The 22,538-nt window shown below is 44.5% G+C and overlaps 8 non-coding genes and 2 pseudogenes across 8 annotated transcripts; all 10 read right to left on the bottom strand.

Moving 5' to 3' along the window:
• Positions 1 to 3,354: 3,354 nt before the first annotated feature.
• On the bottom strand, positions 3,355 to 3,472 carry LOC121311828. Its single transcript, XR_005949553.1, has one exon. It is a non-coding gene; the product is annotated as a U5 spliceosomal RNA (small nuclear RNA).
• A 415-nt stretch (positions 3,473 to 3,887) lies between these two features.
• On the bottom strand, positions 3,888 to 4,082 carry LOC121311805. Its single transcript, XR_005949536.1, has one exon. It is a non-coding gene; the product is annotated as a U2 spliceosomal RNA (small nuclear RNA).
• A 2,139-nt stretch (positions 4,083 to 6,221) lies between these two features.
• On the bottom strand, positions 6,222 to 6,339 carry LOC121311827. The gene has a single exon (XR_005949552.1). It is a non-coding gene; the product is annotated as a U5 spliceosomal RNA (small nuclear RNA).
• A 416-nt stretch (positions 6,340 to 6,755) lies between these two features.
• LOC121311806 lies at positions 6,756 to 6,985 on the bottom strand (annotated as a pseudogene).
• Positions 6,986 to 8,879: 1,894 nt separating this feature from the next.
• LOC121311825 lies at positions 8,880 to 8,997 on the bottom strand. Its single transcript, XR_005949550.1, has one exon. It is a non-coding gene; the product is annotated as a U5 spliceosomal RNA (small nuclear RNA).
• Positions 8,998 to 9,468: 471 nt separating this feature from the next.
• On the bottom strand, positions 9,469 to 9,651 carry LOC121311833. Its single transcript, XR_005949558.1, has one exon. It is a non-coding gene; the product is annotated as a U2 spliceosomal RNA (small nuclear RNA).
• A 5,973-nt stretch (positions 9,652 to 15,624) lies between these two features.
• LOC121311824 lies at positions 15,625 to 15,742 on the bottom strand. Its single transcript, XR_005949549.1, has one exon. It is a non-coding gene; the product is annotated as a U5 spliceosomal RNA (small nuclear RNA).
• A 399-nt stretch (positions 15,743 to 16,141) lies between these two features.
• LOC121311834 lies at positions 16,142 to 16,330 on the bottom strand. Its single transcript, XR_005949559.1, has one exon. It is a non-coding gene; the product is annotated as a U2 spliceosomal RNA (small nuclear RNA).
• A 1,668-nt stretch (positions 16,331 to 17,998) lies between these two features.
• LOC121311823 lies at positions 17,999 to 18,116 on the bottom strand. The gene has a single exon (XR_005949548.1). It is a non-coding gene; the product is annotated as a U5 spliceosomal RNA (small nuclear RNA).
• Positions 18,117 to 18,495: 379 nt separating this feature from the next.
• On the bottom strand, positions 18,496 to 18,668 carry LOC121311810 (annotated as a pseudogene).
• Between the last annotated feature and the right edge of the window lie 3,870 nt (positions 18,669 to 22,538).

Genomic DNA, 22,538 nt, shown 5'->3' with positions numbered 1-22,538 from the left:
TTTCTTTTACCCAGCTGATGACATCCCTAGTTAATTGTAAATTGTAAGTTGTGGACCTATTCTTAACCCCACAAGTCTGGTCCTCATTAACTAGACTGGGCATCACTGCTTTTAGTCTATTGGTCATTACTTTACCCAAGATTTTATAATCTACATTTAACAGGGTAATAGGCCTCCAGTTTTTTAGCAGGTTCTTATCTCCCTTTTTATATATCAGACTTATTATCCCTGTCTTCATGGTTTCTGGCATCTCTCCATCCACCAAAATCTCTCTGTACACCTCAGTTAAATCGTCTCCTAAAATATCCCAAAAACAAACATAAAATTCCTTTGGTAACCCGTCACACCCAGGAGTTTTATCAGCTTTCAAAGACTTCAATGCCGTCTCTATCTCACATTTGGTTATCTCTTGCTCCAGAAGTGTTTTCTCATCGTTATTTAACTTCTGGTCTATATTGTTCAACAATTCCTCTGCTTTTGTGTGATCTATTTCCCTTTTGTTAAAAAGTTCCTGATAAAACTCCTGAGCATGCTTTAAGATGTCCTCTCTTTTATTGATTTTCCCTGTCCCTGTTTCTAATTCAGAAATTACACATTTCCTTTGTTTTCCTTTAATACTTTGAAAAAAAAATTTAGAGCATTTTTCGTCTTGTTCTTTTTCTGTTACTTTAGCCAAAAATGTAAATTCCTTAACCTTTTTTTCGATGTTATTTTGTATTTCCTTTTTAATGTTGTTATATGCTTCTAAACTAACCTCTTTCCCCTCGTTTATTTTAGAATGCATGATCTCTAATTCTTTTTGTAATTTTCTCTCAAAATGTCTCTCCTCTTTCTTTTTCCTTTTACTGTATATTTGGCAAAACTATCTTATTTTAACTTTTACCATCTCCCACCAATCAACAATGGTTCCGAAAGCCCACTTCATATCTTTCCATGTATTATAAAAGATCTTAAATTCGTGCCTGAATTCATCACACTCTAACCCTTTCATATTCAATTTCCAATACCCCCTACCTATGTCCTCCCCCTTAATTTCAATAGAAGCCCCAATTGTATCATGGTCTGAAAACCAGTTGGGATACATGAAGAAATCCAAGATCTTAATATTTTTAGATATAAAGAAGTAATCTAACCTTTTACTCGCTCCTCTTGAGTTTCTCCATGTATGCCCTACACCTTTTTTATTGTGTCTCCTATACACATCCACCAAATCATAATCCCCCAATACCTTTATTAAATACTGTGCAGAAAAGTCATAGTCACCCTCAAAACATGTGTTAAAATCCCCACCCATTACAACTGTGCGATTGGTACATAGAATATTAGGTAAGTGCTTAAATGTGTCCAGCCTTGTCCCTTTTAATGTAGGTGCGTACATATTCACCAGGCTAAGCTTTCTATCATTGAGCCTGCCATCTGTATACATTAATCTGCCTGGTATGATCACTCTTGTTTCCTCAATGACAAACCTGGTATTTTTAAATAATATTCCCACCCCATCTGAATGTACATTACCAATGCTCCATACTGAAGCACCATCCTTCCAGTCCTTACTAAAGCGTTCAATGTCCTCTGAATTCTTCAGGTGGCATTCCTGCAAAAAACAGACTTGAAAGTCCAAAGACCTGAGAGAAAAGAACAAGGAAGCCCTCTTACCAACATCTCTCATGCCCCTAGTGTTGACTGAAAACACGTTGAAATACATTTTTTTTTTATGTTCCATCTTCTTTACCACCCTTCTGGAACATTGTCGTTTTCTTCATGTTGTCCACCATTGAGTCACTCAAGTAATTGAGCTGGGAATCCACGCTGTTCTCCTCACTATCCACTTCTGATGGCACCAACGGGGAGCTCTCTATGGAAGACGGCTCGACACTTGAGACTTCTTCCTCTCCCACCTCCTCATTTTCCAAACACTCGTAGCTGTTGGATGTCTCAATTACGCAGACTTTGTTGTCACCTTCCAAACCCTCCTGGTTTAATTTCCTCTTTGTCGTTCTTTTTCCTCCCACCAATTCCCAACCCATCTCGTCACTTTCTTCTGTGTCTCCCCATTGTTTTGTGCCCCCAACAGGTGTATCTGAAATCACCGTACCTTGAGATGATTCGTCGGTCGCCATAGCTTCAGGTAAGTTCTCAACACTAGTAACTGACTTCTTTTTTTCCCTTTTTTCTTTTCCAGACACTCCTGCCACAGGGTCCTCAACAGCGGGAGGCTCCAACCCAACAGCCAGAGGCTCCTCCATCGCAGCCGCCGTTGTAGTCACTGGAAGATTCTCCTGCACAGCGCCTTCAGAAACAGCGCCCCCATCAGCACAGGTAGGTGCAATTTCTTCTAGAACCTCCTCAACGTCACGAAATGACTCAGCGTAAGTCTTGTGTCGGTAAGGGCAGTCCTTGAACATGTGCTCAGTGGAATCACACAGGTTGCAGGATCTGGGTTTTTTACATTCCTTTGCCTCATGTCCCGTCTCTAGACAATTTCTGCAGAAGATATTAGGGCACATTACTGCAATATGTCCCTGCTCTCCGCATTTTCGACAGGTTTTGGGTTGTCCATAATAATACAGATAACCTTAACACCACCGATATAAAAGGATGCTGGGGGACATTCAAACCCTCCTATTTTCCTCTTAAAACGGACAGTGTATTTTCTATTCCCGTTCCACATACCATCATAGTCCATCTCTCTTACTCCAGCACCTAAAACATCGCAGTATTTAGTCAGAAATCGCCGAATGTCCTGCTCTTTAGTATAAGGGTTCTGCATGCACACTGTCACGGTTCTCACCCGGCTTGCAAACAGTGGCTCCACTCTGAAGTTTGAAATCGGAGAGATGTCCTTTGATTCCAGGCACTTGGTCCATGCTTCCTCGCATAAGTAGTCCCCCGCGAAAGTCACTTCATAGGTACTCCTTAGTGGAAAGTCCCGGTAGCAATAGATCTGCGCCGCTGTAACTCCCAGGAATTCAAAAATGATGTCCTTGGCAAAGCTCCTTCTTGTCATGGTGAACTGAACTCCATCCTTTTCTCTTCCAATGAAACGTATTGTATTCAGAAGTCGCGCCGAGGGGGCCGACATGTAGTCTCCGGTCACCATCACCTTCTCTTTTTTTAGAAAAACCTGCGGTCATGCCACATACTTAATCCGAGCCAAGAGGCCGAGAAGCGATGCCAACAATGGTTTTAGCCAAACGCCCCGGCCGCGGCCGCCCGCCGCAGCAGTCGTGGTACTTGCTTCTCGGGCGGGCGGAGGGAGGAAGGAAGGAAGGAAGGAAGGAAGGAAAGGTGCCGGGCTCCAACGGGGGCGACCGCCCTTTCTGTGCTCGTTCTGCTTTTAAACTCCAGGTGGAGCCCCTCCCTGAGGGGAAGGGCTGTCCAAAAATTGGATCGAACTCGTAAATGCTCCTCTCCACGGAAATCTTTAGTAAAAGGCGAAAGGTTCATTCGAGCTGTAGAGAAGCCGGAGCGTGCCTTTGCTGGTGGCCGAGCCCTTCCGGCCGGCCCAAAGGCCAAAGGCCCAAAGGCCCTCCCCTCTGCCAAGCGGCAGCGAGGCCACGCACGCAAAACAAAAACAGGGAACTCCTCCCAAAACGCATCTGCCGTTCCGCCCCGGCGAAAGGGCGCTTTGCTGCTGCTGCTGCTGCTACACTGGCCTGCTGCGTGTATTAAAATATGCCTTAATAAAAAAAAAAAAAAAAAAAAAAAAGAACGAAAAGAGCGGGAAAAAAAAAAAACAAAAAAAAAAAGGAAAGGGGAGGTGGGGAGGGAGGGAGGGTGGGGCTCTCTCTCTCTCTCTCTCTCTCTCTCTCTCCTCTCTCTCTCTCTCTCTCTCTCTCTCTCTCTCTCTCTCTCTCTCTCTCTCTCTCTCTCTTTGACCTTTCTGAGAAATGGGCACCGTTCCCGGAGGTACTGCAATACCGGGTCGATGCGTGGAGTGGACGGAGCAAGCCCCGCTTCCATCTCCCGCTTCCAAAAATCCATTTAATATAGACGGTCCCCCTATGGGGGACGTATCAGATATTAAACTGATAAGAACAGATTTTTTTTTTTAAATTTTTTTATTTTAATTATAAATTTATTTAATCTTATCTAATAACAATACTTTAACAAAGACAAAAAAAAGTGTTCAAAAACCAAACCACAAAATCAAATCGAGCTAATACATGTAAAAAACAATAACTAAAAAGACACTATTTAACAAAGACAACAACATTCAAACATACAAGACTATTTCCATAACAACCAAAACACACAAATCAAAAAAACAAACTAAACATACATTCTGAAAATACAAATTCCTTTTTCAATTTACATTTATGCAAATCACAAAATAACTACATTACACCCCAGAAACAAAATCCCACATTCCCAACATTACACTGTTACCACACAATTGTACTTTTAACAAAAGCAAATAACAAAAACAAAAACACAGTCTTTCTTTAACTCTTCCCTTCACTTTTTTTTCTTTCTTCACTTTTTCTCTTTTCCTTGCACTCCTTTTCTTTCCGTATTGCATGATTCAATAAACGCAGTCTCTCCGTCTTAAAACGAACAAGCTCATCCTCTGTCGGTATTATTTTTCGCATTCTCAACTCCCATGCCACTAGTTCTGCGTACTCCTTATACAAAAACTGCATCATCAGAACATCCTCAGACACACTCATTTCTCTCCCACTTCTTAGGTTCACGGATCCCCTCTGACTTTTTTCTTCTCCTACCTCTTCCACAGTCTCACTCCAACTGAGACCAGCTGATCCACTCTCCACTCTTCCTTTTAACCGTTCTTACTTAGGATTACCCGTCTCTCATTTCCTCCTCTTTCTTTCCTCTTTTTCTGTATGCCTTCACCTTCCTCCATGGGATTCATCCACACAAGAGACAGACTCTTCCGGGGACCTCTGCTGACCATCACTGGAACTGCTTCCACTTCTCACGTCCTCCCTTCCTGCTTCTCCACCCACAGCCTTATGGGTACTTCCTCCAGAACTCTCTTTCACTCCTGACTCAGAAAGGGCTTTGGTTTCCCTCTCTGAGCTTGCTTTGCTCCAGGCCTGTGTTTCCTTCTACTGGGTCTCTTTTAGACTCTCCTCTCGAACTTTTCTCCTGCTGCTGCTCCAGCGTAGCTTTTAGCTCGTCCTGGACAGTTTTTATACAGGTGACCCTACGAGCTACACAAAGGCTGCACACCTTCCTTATTCACAGTCCTTGCTGGCATGACCTGCAGCCCCACAGTTCCTGCATGAAGTTTACAGAGCACTCAGGTGTGCATAAATGGTCCTCACTCGCACACTTGAAGCACAACGTCCGGACTGTCCTGCATATTTCAGCATCCCTTTATTAGGACCAATAAAGAAGTCGGCCTCATCCAATTTGTTTTCCCTCTCTGTTTCTCCATTCTAAACCTGCCATAAAATTTCCGCCAGTTATGTCCAAATTCCGCTTCCATCAACAATTTTCACCAGGTTTTGCTTTATAACAAAAAATTCTCCAAGAAAAAAAAGCTGGATATCCTCAACCGGAACATGCACACTATTCATTTTAACATAAAAAAAAATAAAAAAAGTTCCATCCAAAACAAAAAATCGGTTCAATATAAAACTTACTGGCAGGTTCAGAAGTTGACTTTTCAAACAAATCCTTATTCCTCCAACAGAGGTCCTCGTTCAAACAAGTTTCAGATCGAACAATCCTCTTTTTCCGTAATCCTGAAGGCAAAGTATCTCTTCAAGCTTTAGTCCAAGTTCTTCAAAAACAATCTCCTTCACAAAAAGGCTTCCTCTAGTCCATGGCTCCTCCTCGGCTTCCTCAGCTGGAAACCGAAGGTATTTTTCGCAGTGCTGTACTGCATGCTTAGCCAATATCAGCTTTTGCCTGCTTTACCTCACCAATCGCCTTCTCGACATGATGAACAATGAATCGGTTATAGGGAAACGGACGAAACATGAGTGGCCAAGGGCAGAGAAGCGGTGACCCACAATGGTGTGACGCCAAACGCCCGGGCGCTTAGCGGCCCGGTTACCCGCGCAGGTTTGCGGTAGTGGGACTGGCTCGGGCCGCAGCAGTCGTGGTACTTGCTTCTCGGGCGGGCGGAGGGAGGGAGGAAGGAAGGGAGGAAGGAAGGAAGGAAGGAAGGAAGGAAGGAAGGAAAGGTGCCGGGCTCCAACGGGGGCGACCGCCCTTTCTGTGCTCGTTCTGCTTTTAAACTCCAGGTGGAGCCCCTCCCTGAGGGGAAGGGCTGTCCAAAAATTGGATCGAACTCGTAAATGCTCCTCTCCACGGAAATCTTTAGTAAAAGGCGAAAGGTTCATTCGAGCTGTAGAGAAGCCGGAGCGTGCCTTTGCTGGTGGCCGAGCCCTTCCGGCCGGCCCAAAGGCCCAAAGGCCCTCCCCTCTGCCAAGCGGCAGCGAGGCCACGCACGCAAAACAAAAACAGGGAACTCCTCCCAAAACGCATCTGCCGTTCCGCCCCGGCGAAAGGGCGCTTTGCTGCTGCTGCTGCTACACTGGCCTGCTGCGTGTGTTAGGCCTGCCTGAATATGAAATATGAAAAAAAAAAAAAAAAAAAAAAAAAAAAAAAAAAAAAAAAAAAAAAAGAACGAAAAGAGCGGGAAAACGGCGCGTCCCAGGAAAGGGGAGGTGGGGAGGGAGGGTGGGGGGCCCTGGGGCCCCTCTCTCTCTCTCTCTCTCTCGCTCTCTCTCTCTCTCTCTCTCTCTCTCTCTCTCTCTCTCTCTCTCTTTTGACCTTTCTGAGAAATGGGCACCGTTCCCGGAGGTACTGCAATACCGGGTCGATGCGTGGAGTGGACGGAGCAAGCCCCGCTTCCATCTCCCGCTTCCAAAAATCCATTTAATATAGACGGTCCCCCTATGGGGGACGTATCAGATATTAAACTGATAAGAACAGATTTTTTTTTTTTTTTTTTTTTTTTTTGTTTAATTTTATTTAATCTTATCATTTAAACAATACTCCAAAAAAACATTCACAAAACACAAAACATTATTATCATTACAAAAACCAAAAAAAACTAAATCAAAATCTAACTATTACATATAAAACAATAACTAAGAAACTAGACATATAATCACAAAACTGATTCAAAAAACAGAAATCTTTCTTTTTTCCTTTTTTTTCAATACAATCAAAACCACAAAACAAACATTTATTCAAAAAAAACAATCATAAAGTCTTTCTTCAACTCTATTCCTCCAAACTAATACTTTGGTAGGTGCCTTCTCATCACCTCGTCCGCCTTCCACTTTGCTAAATCCAAAATCCTCCTTCTCTCTTCCTCATATTTTTTCCACTCTGTCTCTGTAATCCTTTCCTTTCTCATTCTCTCCTTCCATGCCACAAGCTCTTCATATTCCTTAGGACATACAGTGTTCATTAACTTCTCTTCTGAAGTTTCACCATCTTTTTGTTCTTTGCTCTGTCCTGTTCTCTTCTTCTCCTCTTCCTCCATTGCTTCACCCCAACTCTGGCCCGTTGTTAAACCTTCCTTTCCTCCTCTTATCTTTCTCGATGGGTCTTCACTAGTCCTCACCTCCTTTCCTTCTCTATCTTTTCTCTTTCTCAGCACCTCTCCCTCTGCTCTTCCTGTCAGGTCTGAAGTAGAATGCTCTGGGGACCTCTGCTGATCAGCTTTGGAACCACCTCTTCCCTCCTCCTTTCTCGATTCTCCGCCCTTTTCCTTTGTCTGTTCAGTTCCACTTTTTCCCGCCGTTCCGCCTCCTTTTTTGGCTCCCAGCTCCTCCCCCAACACTCTCTCCTTTGTTCTTTTGGGTTTCTTTTTCATCTGTTTTTTTTCCTCTCTCTGTGTTTTCTCCTTTTGAATCTTCTTTTTTCTTCTCTCCATCTCTTGCAGCTTGAGCATAACTCCTAGCACTCTGCCACAGTCCTTATACACATGCTCATTTGCTCCACAAAGATTGCATTTAATCCCACTGGGGCAGTCTTTAGAAACATGGCCAGCCTGATTACAGTTCTTACAAACAATCTCTTCACAGTCTGCAGCAAAATGCCCTGCTCTATTGCACTTAAAACAAACTCTTGGCTGACCTCTGTACTCTCATTTGTAAACAGTGCCTCTTACCGCACCAATCCTAAAGTCAGGTCGAACATGAAGCAACTTTCCGTCCTTCATACTGCAATCTTGCCGTGTAAAATTTCCACACCCCATTCCATATTCCTTCCGAATCCATGGTCTTCAAAAGGTCCCGAACTCTGTAGCTCAAAACGGCTTTTCAAGCTACTGTGTAATATCCTCCACCAAAAAAAAAGGGCAGGACATTGTCACAAAAAATGTCCTTCACTCCTGAAGAAACAAAGGCTCCATATTAAACGCACTGGCAGGCAACTTTTCCTTGTTAGCTCCAAAAATCTTCATTACTTTCAAACAGTGTTCTTCTCATCTGCAGAGTCAGGTCAAATCTCCCTCTCCTCGATGTTCTCCTTTCAACAAAGTACTTCTTCGACATCCAACTCCAATAGCCCGAAGACGTACCTCCAACACAAACTTTCTCCTTCCCCACAATCCCGAGGATTGCTTCAGCAGAAAGCGAAGGGTATTCTTTCCATGATCTTCCATTTTGCAAATAATTACTTTCTATCCAGCTCACGCCTTCTAGAACATATTCAGATTCGCCTTCCCAACAGCACTTGAGCAGAGCCAAGAGGCCGAGAAGCGATGCCCACAATGGTTTTGGCCAAACGCCCCGGGCGCGGCCGCCCGCCGCAGCAGTCGTGGTACTTGCTTCTCGGGCGGGCGGAGGGAGGAAGGAAGGAAGGAAGGAAGGAAGGAAGGAAAGGTGCCGGGCTCCAACGGGGGCGACCGCCCTTTCTGTGCTCGTTCTGCTTTTAAACTCCAGGTGGAGCCCCTCCCTGAGGGGAAGGGCTGTCCAAAAATTGGATCGAACTCGTAAATGCTCCTCTCCACGGAAATCTTTAGTAAAAGGCGAAAGGTTCATTCGAGCTGTAGAGAAGCCGGAGCGTGCCTTTGCTGGTGGCCGAGCCCTTCCGGCCGGCCCAAAGGCCCAAAGGCTCCCCTCTGCCAAGCGGCAGCGAGGCCACGCACGCAAAACAAAAACAGGGAACTCCTCCCAAAACGCATCTGCCGTTCCGCCCCGGCGAAAGGGCGCTTTGCTGCTGCTGCTACACTGGCCTGCTGCGTGTGTTTGGGCCTGCCTGAATATGAAATATGAAAAAAAAAAAAAAAAAAAAAAAAAAAAAAAAAAAAAAAAACGAAAAAAGCGGGAAAACGAAAAAAAAAAGGAAAGGGGAGGAGGGGAGGGTGGGTGGGGTCCACCCCCTCCCTCCTCCCTCCCACCCACCGGAGAGGAGGAGAGAGAGCCAGCGAGCGAGAGAGTGAGCTAGCGAGCTCTCTCTCTCCTCTCTCTCTCTCTCTCTCTCTCTCTCTCCTCTCTCTCTCTCTCTCTCTCTCTCTCTCTCTTTTGACCTTTCTGAGAAATGGGCACCGTTCCCGGAGGTACTGCAATACCGGGTCGATGCGTGGAGTGGACGGAGCAAGCCCCGCTTCCATCTCCCGCTTCCAAAAATCCATTTAATATAGACGGTCCCCCTATGGGGGACGTATCAGATATTAAACTGATAAGAACAGATTTTTTTTTTTTTTTTTTTAGAAAATATTTATTAATTCATTGCAATATGAATACATCACATTTATGGTTACAATAACCATACTATTTACAAAAACAAAAACATCCCATAGTCCAAAACATTCCAATACTTGTCAAAAACAATAACACTTCCTTCCACAAATCTTTCCATATTACATTCATTACAGTCCAAACAAAACTGAAACATCTATACTGCGTTCAGACCACTCCAGTAGCCAGGATCCACACACAAAAAATAATCTTTCCATGCAGTACCTTTCACTGTACAAATCAAATCACACAAAGGACATTACAACAAATACACTTAATCAAGAAAAACTATAACAGTAGCGATTCAGCTTTGTTCAAAGCAAGAAAACCTTTGCCCTTCCTAAATAACCTCCTCATCCAAAACCCTTGAAAACACCCAGAAACACTAACCAATGCCAACAGCCCATTGCCCACCAATCCACTTTCCCACCTTCCACATTTGTTCCGCCTTCTGCTTCCCCGACTCCCGACGATCTTTGATTTCATAATCCTTTAGGATGCTCAAAGCCAGCCTCACGCAGTCCGAACTTGAGAGCTGAGCATTCCTAAAAACCAGAACATTTCTTGCTCTCCATATTGCGTCCTTAAAGGAGTTCAGTATTGCCCACAACACATACCACTTGTTCTTGCTCATCTTTTCATTATGTTTCCCATATAATATCATGGGCTCATTTACTGTCTCTCCTTCACAATATTCTTTTACAAAGGTGTCAGCCTCAGCCCAAACATGTTGTGCGAAGCTGCAATTAACCAACAGATGCTCAGCTGATTCTTCCGCTCCACAACCCTGACGAGGGCATCTAGGAGTCTTCGCCATTTGCCGTCTGTGCATCATTTGTCTGACTGGCAAGGCCTCATGGGCTATCAGCCAGGCCAAGTCCCTATGTATAGTCAAGAGCCTTGGATGGGCAACCTCTATCCAAATCCTTTCCACCTGATCTGCGGTGTACCACCTGACAGGACAGATAGTATCTTTGCTCTGAACAAGTCTGACCACCTTCCTATAGTCCTCCCAGTACTCTTTCTCTATATTCTTTAATTCATTCTTAACAATAAAATCTTTAATCAGTGAGAAGTTGAAAGGCATTTCCCAAACTGTTGGTACTGTTAACGGAACATTATACATTTTAAAGGACCTTAACATTGCTCCCATATAGAACCTCAAAAACAAAGCAGCTGTACATTTTCCAAGCAAACACATATGCACGTGTAAAACGACATACTTTGCAATTAGAACCAAATTTATATCTGGAAACTGTTTGCCTCCTAAAAGGGCATTTTTAACCACAACATTTCTCCTTACTTTCTCACTCTTTGACCCCCAAAAGAAACAAAACAAAGTCCTATTCAAAATCTTCAAGACATGTGTTGTTGGAGGGAACACAACCGCGATGTAAAACAGCATGGGCAAAATTGTAGATTTTAAGACCAGAACCTTTCCTTCCATTGTCAGATTTCTAAGCGACCATAATCCTAGCTTCTGTGACACTCTCGCCCCTACATCCACCCAGTTCAGCTGACCAGATCCTGTGCTATCAAACTTCAAACCTAAAACCTTGATAGAATCAGTTTTAACACATACATCACTGTCTGGAGCCTCTGGCCAATTACCATAAAACATACACTCAGATTTTTCTTTGTTCAGCTTTGCCCCTGATGCTAGACCATATCTTTCTGTGTGCCAAAGGGTCCTTCTAATTGACCTTCTGTCGCTACATAAGACAGTTACATCATCCATGTATGCCAGAATTTTTACCATTCTCCCACCACCCCCTGGTACAGACATTCCTTTGACACTTTGATCTTTTCTTAAAATATTGACCAAAGGTTCCAAACAGCAGATAAACAGAATCGGTGATAAAGGGCAGCCTTGCCGCACACCACATTTAATTGGGACAACTTTTGAGAGGACCCCATTAACTAAGACTCTACTCTGTATGTTCTTGTACAGCAAACCCACCCATTTCACTACACTCGCCGGAAACCCCATTTTGCCTAACACCCTTAACATAAACTTGTGCGAGACTCTGTCGTAGGCTTTCTCCAGGTCCAGATTCAAAACACACAAAGGATAATTTCTATCACGGGCATAAAACACAGAATCTCTTAACAAAATGAGGCTGTCCGTTATCCTCCGCCCTGGTACAGCACAGGTCTGGTCCAGGTGGATTACACTGTCAATCACCGTTTTCATCCTTGATGTTAAAATCTTTGCCAAGCACTTATAATCGACATTTAATAGACTTATTGGTCTCCAATTTTTCAACTCCTCCCTGCTGTTCTTTTTGAAAATAAGGGTAATGATCCCCTCCCTAAAAGAGGGCGGCATTTCCCCCACAGCTATAACTTCATTGTAAACCATTAGAATATCAGGACCTACTATTTCCCAAAATTTGGAGTAAAACTCCCTTGGCAAGCCATCTCTACCAGGCGCTTTCCCCAATTTAAAGGACTTCATTGCCTCTGTCACTTCCTTCAGATCTAAAGGTTTTTCCAAACTTTCCCCTCCATCCACCACACAGTCCAACTCCTCCAAAAATTCATCCATCACATTCCCTTCAGTATTTTTCTCCCTATATAGAGCACTATAAAAATCCTCCACCACCTCCATCATTCCTTTGGTGTCTTTTTTAATACTGCCATCTTCATCTTTCAGGCCAGTCATTGCCTTTTTCTTGTCCACAATCTTTTTATAAAAAAACCTGGTACATTTCTCATTTTCTTCAATATATTGCACTTTACTTCTAAACATCACGGCTTTGCACCGCTTCTCAAACAACTCTTTCAATTTGCTTTTTATTTCCTTTATGTCATCGTTCACTGGAAACCCCTGCCTTTGCAATTTGACCAGATGTTCCAGTCTACATTGCAACCCATTTATTCTCTTCCTTCCTTTGGCTGCCCTGATTTTACCTTCTGTCACAAAGAACTTTTTGATTCTCTCTTTCACACACTCCCACCATTCACTTACTGACCCATACATATCCTTCACAGTCTGCCACTCTTCATACCTACGTTTAAACTTTCTCCCCAACCTTTCATCCTCTAACAGCTCCACATTCAGCTTCCATACTCCCTTCCCCACCTCACACACCCCCTCCATTCCCATCCTAGCAGTCACCATACAATGGTCAGTAAAGAACGCAGGCACTACATCACACTTATCCCACCGCACACTGTTTGAAGAAAAAATAAAGTCTATTCTAGAAGCTTTTGTTCCATCATCACTCACCCATGTGTACACATTCTCACCGGGTTTCACAGCTTTCAAGACATCTAGAAGCCTAAAATCTGTCACGAGTTCATTCAAAACTATTGATGTTTTATCTAGTTTAACTCCCTCAGGGTTCGTCCTTCTATCCGATGCCTTTAACACTGTGTTAAAGTCCCCGGCCAAAATACACACACGTGTTGTATCTAAAAGCTTCCTTATTTTCTTAAACAGTTCAAATCTTTCTTCCTTATCTGGGGATGCATACACATTAATAAAACGCAATGCTTTCCCCAGGTACTTCACATCCACAACCAGCATTCTCCCACATTCTATCACTTCCTTACTCTCCATCACAAAATTCCTGTTTTTGAAAAGAATCCCTACTCCAGCTGCTTTACAGCCATTCCCTCCTGACCAGACAGACTCGCCATGTACCCACATTCTCTCCATACCCACATAGTTATCTTGGAAGGATAATCCACATTCTTGCAAAAACACAACATCAGTATTGACTGTTCCAAGGAAATGTAAAACCGTTTTGCATCTTCCTTCACTCTTCACACTTCTCACGTTTAAAGTTGTTATCAGCAGCATCAAGAAAGAGAAAGATTTGTACTGCCATATCAAACAAAAAACTACTTGCTTTTACTCATACTCATTGCCTCAACAAAATCATCCACATTCTCATACACACTTTCACTCCCAAAATCTCTCGCTCCCCCATCAAAAATAGGGGATCCTATCTCACTGCTCGGAGAAAAACCAGGGAGCAAGAAAGAAGCACCACTCCTTTCTCCCCTTTCCCGCTCCTCATCCTGCTCAGACTCACTACTCTCATCCTTATTTTTCGTCTTCTTTGTTTTTTTGGCTTTGTGCCAACTCCCACTTCTCTATTTTCCTTTTGTCAGTTGCCTTTTCCACATCCATAACCTCAATCACACTAGCACTTCTCTGTCGACTCCTGATATACCTAACACCAGCTTCCCCCCTTTCAACACTCCCCCCTCTCCCACCAGACTCACTCCTATTCCCCCTCTCCCTCTCACCCACTGTAGCACTCCTCCCTCTTTGTACAGCTTCATTATTATTCACATTCTCAGTCTCCTTTGCAGTCTTGTCTTCTTTTGATCCTTCCCCAACACTCACACCAGGCTTATTCCCAGCCTCCTTCACTCCACCCATCCCACCTTTCTCTTCTCCAAACTCATTCCCACCCATCTCTCCACCAACCACAAGGTCCCCCCTTACTTCACCCCCCTCTTCTTCACTCATCGGTGTTTCAGGCACAACCCCTTGACTCTCAGACACGCCCTCTCCCTCTCCTCCAATCACCTCCGAACAACTCAGCACACCGGCACCCTCACAGGCCTCTTCCTCTAACTCAACACTCTCTATAGAAAAAGGCGATACGGCTAAATCACTAGACAAATCCACATTCAGGTTTACGACAATTTGGTCATTCCTTTCCACCTCTGCATCCACATCCACATTTACAGTGTTCTTAGTTCCCACACCAGTCATATCCTGAACCCTCCCTGCTCTCGTCCTGTTTGCAAAGGATTGTGGGCAGTCTCTAAACAAATGACCCTCCTTTCCACACAGGTTACATCTTCTCTCGCTTACACAATCCATTGAAGAGTGTCCCACCTCCTTACAAACTCCACAAATTTCTTTCTTGCAAACCACTGCCAGGTGCCCCATCTCACCACACTTCCTGCACAACTTTGGTTGGCCCTGATAAAACACAAACCCTCTATTTGGTCCCAAGGTTATATCCGACGGGATGTGTCTAAACCCACCATACCCTGTAGCACTATCATAAAGCTTTACCAGAATCCTCCATGAACCATTCCAAATCTGATCTGAGTCCAGCACTCTCACAGCACTCCTTTTAACCACGCAATACCTTGCTATCCAGGTATTCACATCTTGTTCGGATACGGTTTCATTGAACATTCTAACAATCACTGTTTTCACAGAGTTATCTGTTAAAGCTTCAACTTCGAATTTCTCCAACACCTCATTAGACCCCAATTCATCCCTTACTCTCCAAAATTTCCTAAAGCTTGTATCATTTACAAAACTAACATCCCAAGAAAAGCCATTAGTCAACGGAATGAGACAAAAAATCTCACCTGCACTAAATCCCAGAGTCCTTTGCAACACATTTTTACTAAACTCAAACCTTGTCAGTTCAGTCTTCCCATTTCCCTCTCTAAAACACTGTTTTAAACTAAAGCGCACACAACAGTGCCGCCTCACTCCAAACCTAGAAAAAGACATTCTAGTCTAAATAAAAACCACCAAAAAAAGAAAAAAGAAGGAAGCCAGCCCCAAAGGGCCCTACCCCCGTAGAAAAAAAACTGCCTCCTGCTCTGCTCCTTCTTGACCTTTCCCTCCAAGAAAAGAAAACACCTCCGGGGCACCTGCACAACAAAAAGAAAAAAAAAAAAAAAAAAATTACTTAACAAGACAATCTACAATTGCACTATCCGCAATACACCACCGATCGCAACCCTTGATCGAGCCAAGAGGCCGAGAAGCGATGCCCACAATGGTTTTGGCCAAACGCCCCGGGCGCGGCCGCCCGCCGCAGCAGTCGTGGTACTTGCTTCTCGGGCGGGCGGGCGGGGGGAGGAAGGAAGGAAGGAAGGAAGGAAGGAAGGAAAGGAAAGGCCGGGCTCCAACGGGGGCGACCGCCCTTTCTGTGCTCGTTCTGCTTTTAAACTCCAGGTGGAGCCCCTCCCTGAGGGGAAGGGCTGTCCAAAAATTGGATCGAACTCGTAAATGCTCCTCTCCACGGAAATCTTTAGTAAAAGGCGAAAGGTTCATTCGAGCTGTAGAGAAGCCGGAGCGTGCCTTTGCTGGTGGCCGAGCCCTTCCGGCCGGCCCAAAGGCCCAAAGGCCCTCCCCTCTGCCAAGCGGCAGCGAGGCCACGCACGCAAAACAAAAACAGGGAACTCCTCCCAAAACGCATCTGCCGTTCCGCCCCGGCGAAAGGGCGCTTTGCTGCTGCTGCTGCTGCTGCTGCTACACTGGCCTGCTGCGTGTGTTAGGCCTGCCTGAATATGAAATATGAAAAAAAAAAAAAAAAAAAAAAAAAAAAAAAAAAAGAGAACGAAAAGAGCGGGAAAACGGCGCGTCCCAGGAAAGGGGAGGTGGGGAGGGAGGGTGGGTGGGGCTCTCTCTCTCTCTCTCTCTCTCTCTCTCTCTCCTCTCTCTCTCTCTCTCTCTCTCTCTCTTTTGACCTTTCTGAGAAATGGGCACCGTTCCCGGAGGTACTGCAATACCGGGTCGATGCGTGGAGTGGACGGAGCAAGCCCCGCTTCCATCTCCCGCTTCCAAAAATCCATTTAATATAGACGGTCCCCCTATGGGGGACGTATCAGATATTAAACTGATAAGAACAGATTTTTTTTTTTTTAATAAATTTATTTAATCTTATCAAAGAACAAACACAATAAACAAACAACAGAAAAACACAATTCAGGACTAGTACATACAAATAACAATACCTTAAACAAAACCATTCACAAAACACAAAACTTATTATCATCACAACTCAAGTCAAACCAATACAAAAAAGCAAAACCATATTACAACACATTAACAAAACACAATTCCTAACTCAAAGTCCTTATTTCAAACAATAACTCAGTCCGGTTTCTTCTTTTTCCTGTCCTCTGGATCTCCACCACTTGCAGCAGCGAAGAAGGCCATGGTTTCCTTATCCAGAATATTTTTCTCCTTACTCTCTGAACTCTCTCTTGCTGTTTCTGCTTTCCTCTTCTTCTCTCTCATGCCAGATTGAGTGTTTAACTCCATCTCCTCCTCTGTATCCTCAGCCTCCGAAGAGGATGAGGCCTCACTCCCCCAGCTCTTCTTCTTTGTCCCAGAATCCTCTTTCGAAGCTCCGCCCTTTTCCTTTGTCTGGGGAGCAGCAGGTTTTCCCGCCGTTCCGCCTCCATCCTGCTTGGAACCTCCCCCAACATTTCCTCCATTACCTTCACTTTTCTTCTTTCCTTTACTCTCTTTTTTGCTTTCTTTTTGGTCTTTCTTTTGCTCATTCCCGGTCTTTTTTGCCTTCTCTTTGTTCTCCTTCCCTCCTCCAGCAGCCTGAGCGTAAGTTTTGGCTCTGACTCCCAAAGGACAGTCTCTATACAAATGACCAGTCTTTAAACACAGGTTACATCTCCCAGCCCACTTCTTACAGTCTTTAGCCACATGATCTTCCCCTTTGCATAGAGAGCAGTAAACCCCACTGCACTCTGCTGCCACATGCTCACTGCTCGTGCATCTAAAACAAAACTTTGGCTGGCCTGCGTAAGTCACAGTCCCCGAATAAGGACCGATTCTCAGCCCAGGCAATCTATGGCACAAAATACCTTTTGGCGACGGCTGCAGACGAATCCAGTAACGCCAGACTCCTCTCCAGATGCCATCTGTGTCCAGGATCTTTTCAGGTTTCTCCTTCCTCAAAGCAAACCTTGTCTTTAAACGAGTTGTGATGTCCTCCTCTGGTACAAAGGGAGTAGACATCCTTACATAAGCCGGTCTCCATTGCAGGTGAAAGAGGGGTTCCAGCATGAAACTGCAAGCTGGTTCAAGGCCCTCTTTCTCTTTAAAAATCAAAACTATGTCCACGCACAACTGCTCCGACATCAAGGCCACGTCAAAAATGCCCTTTTCTTCAAAATCCGTCAGGCAGAAGATATCCTTGACCTCCAACTCGAAGAGCCCGAACAGCACCTGCCTCACGAAACTTTTCCTCTCCCATTTCTTCTCCTTGTTCTTCAAAACAAACCGTAGGGTATTTTTCCCATTCAGATTCTCGAAACCTGGCATTGTAGCAAAAACAATGATAACGGCTCCTGTCGCCTTCCCAACAGCACTTGATCTGAGCCAAGAGGCCGAGAAGCGATGCCCACAATGGTTTTGGCCAAACGCCCCGGGCGCGGCCGCCCGCCGCAGCAGTCGTGGTACTTGCTTCTCGGGCGGGCGGAGGGAGGAAGGAAGGAAGGAAGGAAGGAAGGAAGGAAGGGGAAAGGTGCCGGGCTCCAACGGGGGCGACCGCCCTTTCTGTGCTCGTTCTGCTTTTAAACTCCAGGTGGAGCCCCTCCCTGAGGGGAAGGGCTGTCCAAAAATTGGATCGAACTCGTAAATGCTCCTCTCCACGGAAATCTTTAGTAAAAGGCGAAAGGTTCATTCGAGCTGTAGAGAAGCCGGAGCGTGCCTTTGCTGGTGGCCGAGCCCTTCCGGCCGGCCCAAAGGCCCAAAGGCCCTCCCCTCTGCCAAGCGGCAGCGAGGCCACGCACGCAAAACAAAAACAGGGAACTCCTCCCAAAACGCATCTGCCGTTCCGCCCCGGCGAAAGGGCGCTTTGCTGCTGCTGCTACACTGGCCTGCTGCGTGCGTTAGGCCTGCCTGAATATGAAATATGAAAAAAAAAAAAAAAAAAAAAAAAAAAAAAAGAACGAAAAGAGCGGGAAAACGGCGCGTCCCAGGAAAGGGGAGGTGGGGAGGGAGGGTGGGTGGGGCTCTCTCTCTCTCTCTCTCTCTCTCTCTCTCTCTCTCCTCGCTCTCTCTCTCTCTCTCTTTTGACCTTTCTGAGAAATGGGCACCGTTCCCGGAGGTACTGCAATACCGGGTCGATGCGTGGAGTGGACGGAGCAAGCCCCGCTTCCATCTCCCGCTTCCAAAAATCCATTTAATATAGACGGTCCCCCTATGGGGGACGTATCAGATATTAAACTGATAAGAACAGATTTTTTTTTTTTTTTTTTTTTTTTTTTTTTTTTTTTTTTTTTTTTTTTTTTTGGAAAAATAATTTTATTTAATCTTCTCACTACAATACAGTGTTGTTCACAGTTATAACATTTAAAAAATCAGTCATTTTCAAACATTATACTTTACAGCACTCTAAAAATATGGTTGCATCCCATTATACATGCAACTAGAAACATGACAGCAAGATATCCTATTTTCTAACAGTTTAAAACCCTGGTAAAACATCTACATTTCATGATACATCCATTGCACAGGTAAACTCATAGTCTATTGATTGTAAAAATTAAAGCACATTAATACAGGCAGGTACCGTAAAACTGTTTAAAACCTCACTCACTCAATTGTGAAAACCAGAGTATGTGTCATAAATAATCTGCTTCACCCCCTATTGTGAGCCCCCTAACCAACTCCAGACCGGCCCGCAAGGGCACACCAGCTGCCACGCCACTTCTTCCTCGCGCTGTCATGCCCTTCCAGTATCCCGTCCCGAAGCTGGTACTCGCTGAGGCTGCGGCAGGCCAATTTCATGCACTCCTTTCCATCCATGTATTTCTTCTTGAAGACCAACACGTTTCTTGTAGCCCACAGAGCATGATTGACACAATTTATGACAATCCATAAACACACCCCATCCTTCTTATTTGTTTTGCTCGGGGTTATACCGTACAAGACGTGTTTGCTCTCCAATTGGTCATAGTCCATGAAACTCCCGATCAGCCCCCTTGCCTCCTTCCAGACTTTCTGGGCCTGCACACAGCCCCAGAGTAGGTGTTCCACTGTTTCTTCTGCCCGGCAGCCCTCAAAAGGGCATCTCGGGTTCTTGGCCAGCGATCTTCGGTGCATGACAGCTCTTACCGGGAGAATCTGGTGTACCACCTGCCAAGCCTGGTCCTTGTGTCGGTTCAAGAGGCTCGGATGAGCCACCTGTCGCCAAATTCCTTCCACAACCTGTGGGTGAAAAAAGGAAATATCGCACATTTTATCTCTGTCCTTCACAATTGCCAAGACCTTCCGGGATTCTTTCCATGCCTCGGGTTCGATTTCTGTTAAAACTTGTGCCTGTAAAGTTTTCTTTATTTTGTTATAACAGTAGGGCAAATCTTCTGACAAGGGCACCGACAAGGAAGAGTGAAACATTTTAAAAGCTCTTAAAGATCCCCCCAAATAAAACTTTACAAAACAGGCAGCCTTACACTTCCCGAACAAACACAAGTTCACATGCACCCACGTGAACCTCAGCAGCAAGGTTTGTGCCAAGTCCGGGATCCCCTTTCCTCCACACCTCACACTCCTGTACACAACCTCCCTTCTTAACATCTCGCACTTCATTCCCCAGAAGAAGCACATCACCTTTCTTGTTAAAATTCTTAAAACGTCCCTAGATGGGGGGTACACAATAGCCACGTACAATAACATTGGTAAAATCACTGCCTTTAAAATTAGTCTTTTACCTTCAAAAGATAGCTCCCTGAGACTCCACAGACCCAGTTTCTGGGACACCTTACTCGTCACCTCTTCCCAGCTCTTCTGTCCAGACCCCTGTGCGTTCACTTTGATTCCCAGCATCCTAATACAATCTGTTTTAAAACACAAATCTATACTGGGTACTCTGCCCCACCTTCCAAACAGCATACACTCACTCTTGTTCCTGTTCAGTTTTGACCCCGAAGCACTGCAGAAATCTTCGGTCCGCTCCAAAGCCTTCACAATGGAGAGCTCATCTCGACAGACAATCGATACATCATCCATGTATAGTAAACACTTTACTTGATCCCCTTTGCTACCAGGTATAAACAGTCCACTGATTAACCTTTCAGCCCTGATTGCGTTTGCTAGCGGTTCCATGCAACAAATAAATAATAGAGGTGATAAAGGACAGCCTTGGCGCACCCCACTCCGAATCTTAACTGGTTTGGTCGTGCTCCCATTTACCAAAATAACACTTTCGATCTCTGAATACAAGATTTTAATCCAATTCACGAACCTGATCGGAAACCCCATTTTGGACAATACACCAAACATGTACTTGTGCGCAATCCTATCGTATGCCTTTTCTAAGTCCAAATTCAGGACGCAAAGCGGGAGCTCCCTCTCCCTGGCATAACCGATAGTGTCCCTCATGAGTATCAGGCTGTCCATTATCCTCCTCCCCGGGACTGCACATACCTGGTCCGGGTGAATGACAGTATCGATAACCTTCTTCATTCTGCAGGTAATGAGCTTTGCTAGTAGTTTGTAGTCTGTGTTCTGCAGGCTGATTGGACGCCAGTTCTTTAGGTCTTCTCTGTCACCTTTCTTGTGTAGGAGTGTGATGATTCCCCTCCGAAAGGAAGGGGGCATTTCTCCAGCATTACAAATCTCCCTGAATAAAACTAATAAATCAAATTTTAAGACATCCCAAAATTCAATATAAAATTCTATTGGCAGTCCATCTCCCCCTGGTGTTTTATTCAACTTAAAAGACTTGGCTATACTTTCCATTTCTAAAACAGTGAAATCCACACACATATTTTCTGTTTGCACCCCCTGTAAAACCTTATCAATGTTTTTTAAAAGGTCATTACATCTCCCCTCGTCTATTTCTTTCTCTTCGTACAGCTGTCCATAAAAGTTTTCTACCACCTCCAGTATTTCCCCCTGCTCCGTCCTTGTTTTCCCATCCTCCCCCTTCAATCCTGCCATGCCTTTCTTTCTCTCCACCACCTTTTTAAAAAAGAACCTTGTACATTTCTCATTATTTTCCAGGCATTCTGCTTTGCTTAAGAATATAACCCTGTCACATTTCCTTTTAAACACCTCTTGTATTTTCCTTTTTGTTTCTGCAATCTGCTGGAAGACCTCCGCCCCTGCCCTTGCCTGCGTAAACAATCTTTGCAGCTTTATTTGCAGTATTTTGTACTTCATCTTTTCCTTTTGCACCTTACTTCTACTTTCACCAATAAAAAAATTCTGGATCTTTGTTTTCACCATCTCCCACCACTCTGCCTCTGTGTTATAAAATCCTTTTAAGCTCCTCCACCCCTCATACCATTCTTTGAACCTTTCCTTAATTCCTTTCTCTCTTAACAACTTTGTGTTTAGTTTCCATATTCCCCTTTTGTTTTCTACTACCACCCCTAAATCGAACTTCCCACTCACCATCAGGTGGTCGGAGAAAAAGACTGGTGTCAACACACATTGTGTACACTTTATATCCCCTGTCATAAACACCATATCGATTCTTGACTTGCTCTTCCCCTGGGGGCTAAACCAAGTGAAACCTCCCTTGACATTTAAGGATCTGTACACATCTATCAATTTAAAATCTTTAACGATCTGCAGTAACAGCCCGGATGTCTTGTCTAATTTAAAACCTTTCAACCCCTCCTGCCTATCCTTTGAAGATAGGACACAGTTCCAGTCACCCCCCATTAAGATTGGTAATGCTGTAACTAAAAAAGGTCTTAACCTATTAAACAAGGCAAATCTCTCCTCTTTGTCCGGTGATGCATAAACATTAATTAAGATGAGTTCTTTCCCACCATATAAAACTCTCGCCATTAATGCCCTTCCATCCATTATAACCATGCTTTCTTTTATTGCACACTTCTTAGTTTTCAATAAAATTGCCACCCCGGCATTCCTATTTTCGTTTGTTCCGGACCACACTGACTCCCCCACCGTCCACCTTTCCTCCCAATGCTTATATTCTTTACTAAAACCAATTCCACATTCCTGCAGAAACATGATATCTGCATCGATTCCCTTCAAATAATCTAAAACAGACATGCTCCTAACTGAGCTAACTATGCTCCTGACGTTCACAGAAGCCACAGAAAGATTCATAGCCATCAGAAGATATAAAACACACAGTCATCTCTACTACT

This window comes from Polyodon spathula, unplaced genomic scaffold (genome assembly GCF_017654505.1).
Source record: "Polyodon spathula isolate WHYD16114869_AA unplaced genomic scaffold, ASM1765450v1 scaffolds_3298, whole genome shotgun sequence".
Classification (NCBI taxonomy): domain Eukaryota; kingdom Metazoa; phylum Chordata; class Actinopteri; order Acipenseriformes; family Polyodontidae; genus Polyodon; species Polyodon spathula.
Note: the sequence above shows the minus strand (reverse complement) of the source record. Positions and strands in the feature narration are given on the sequence as shown.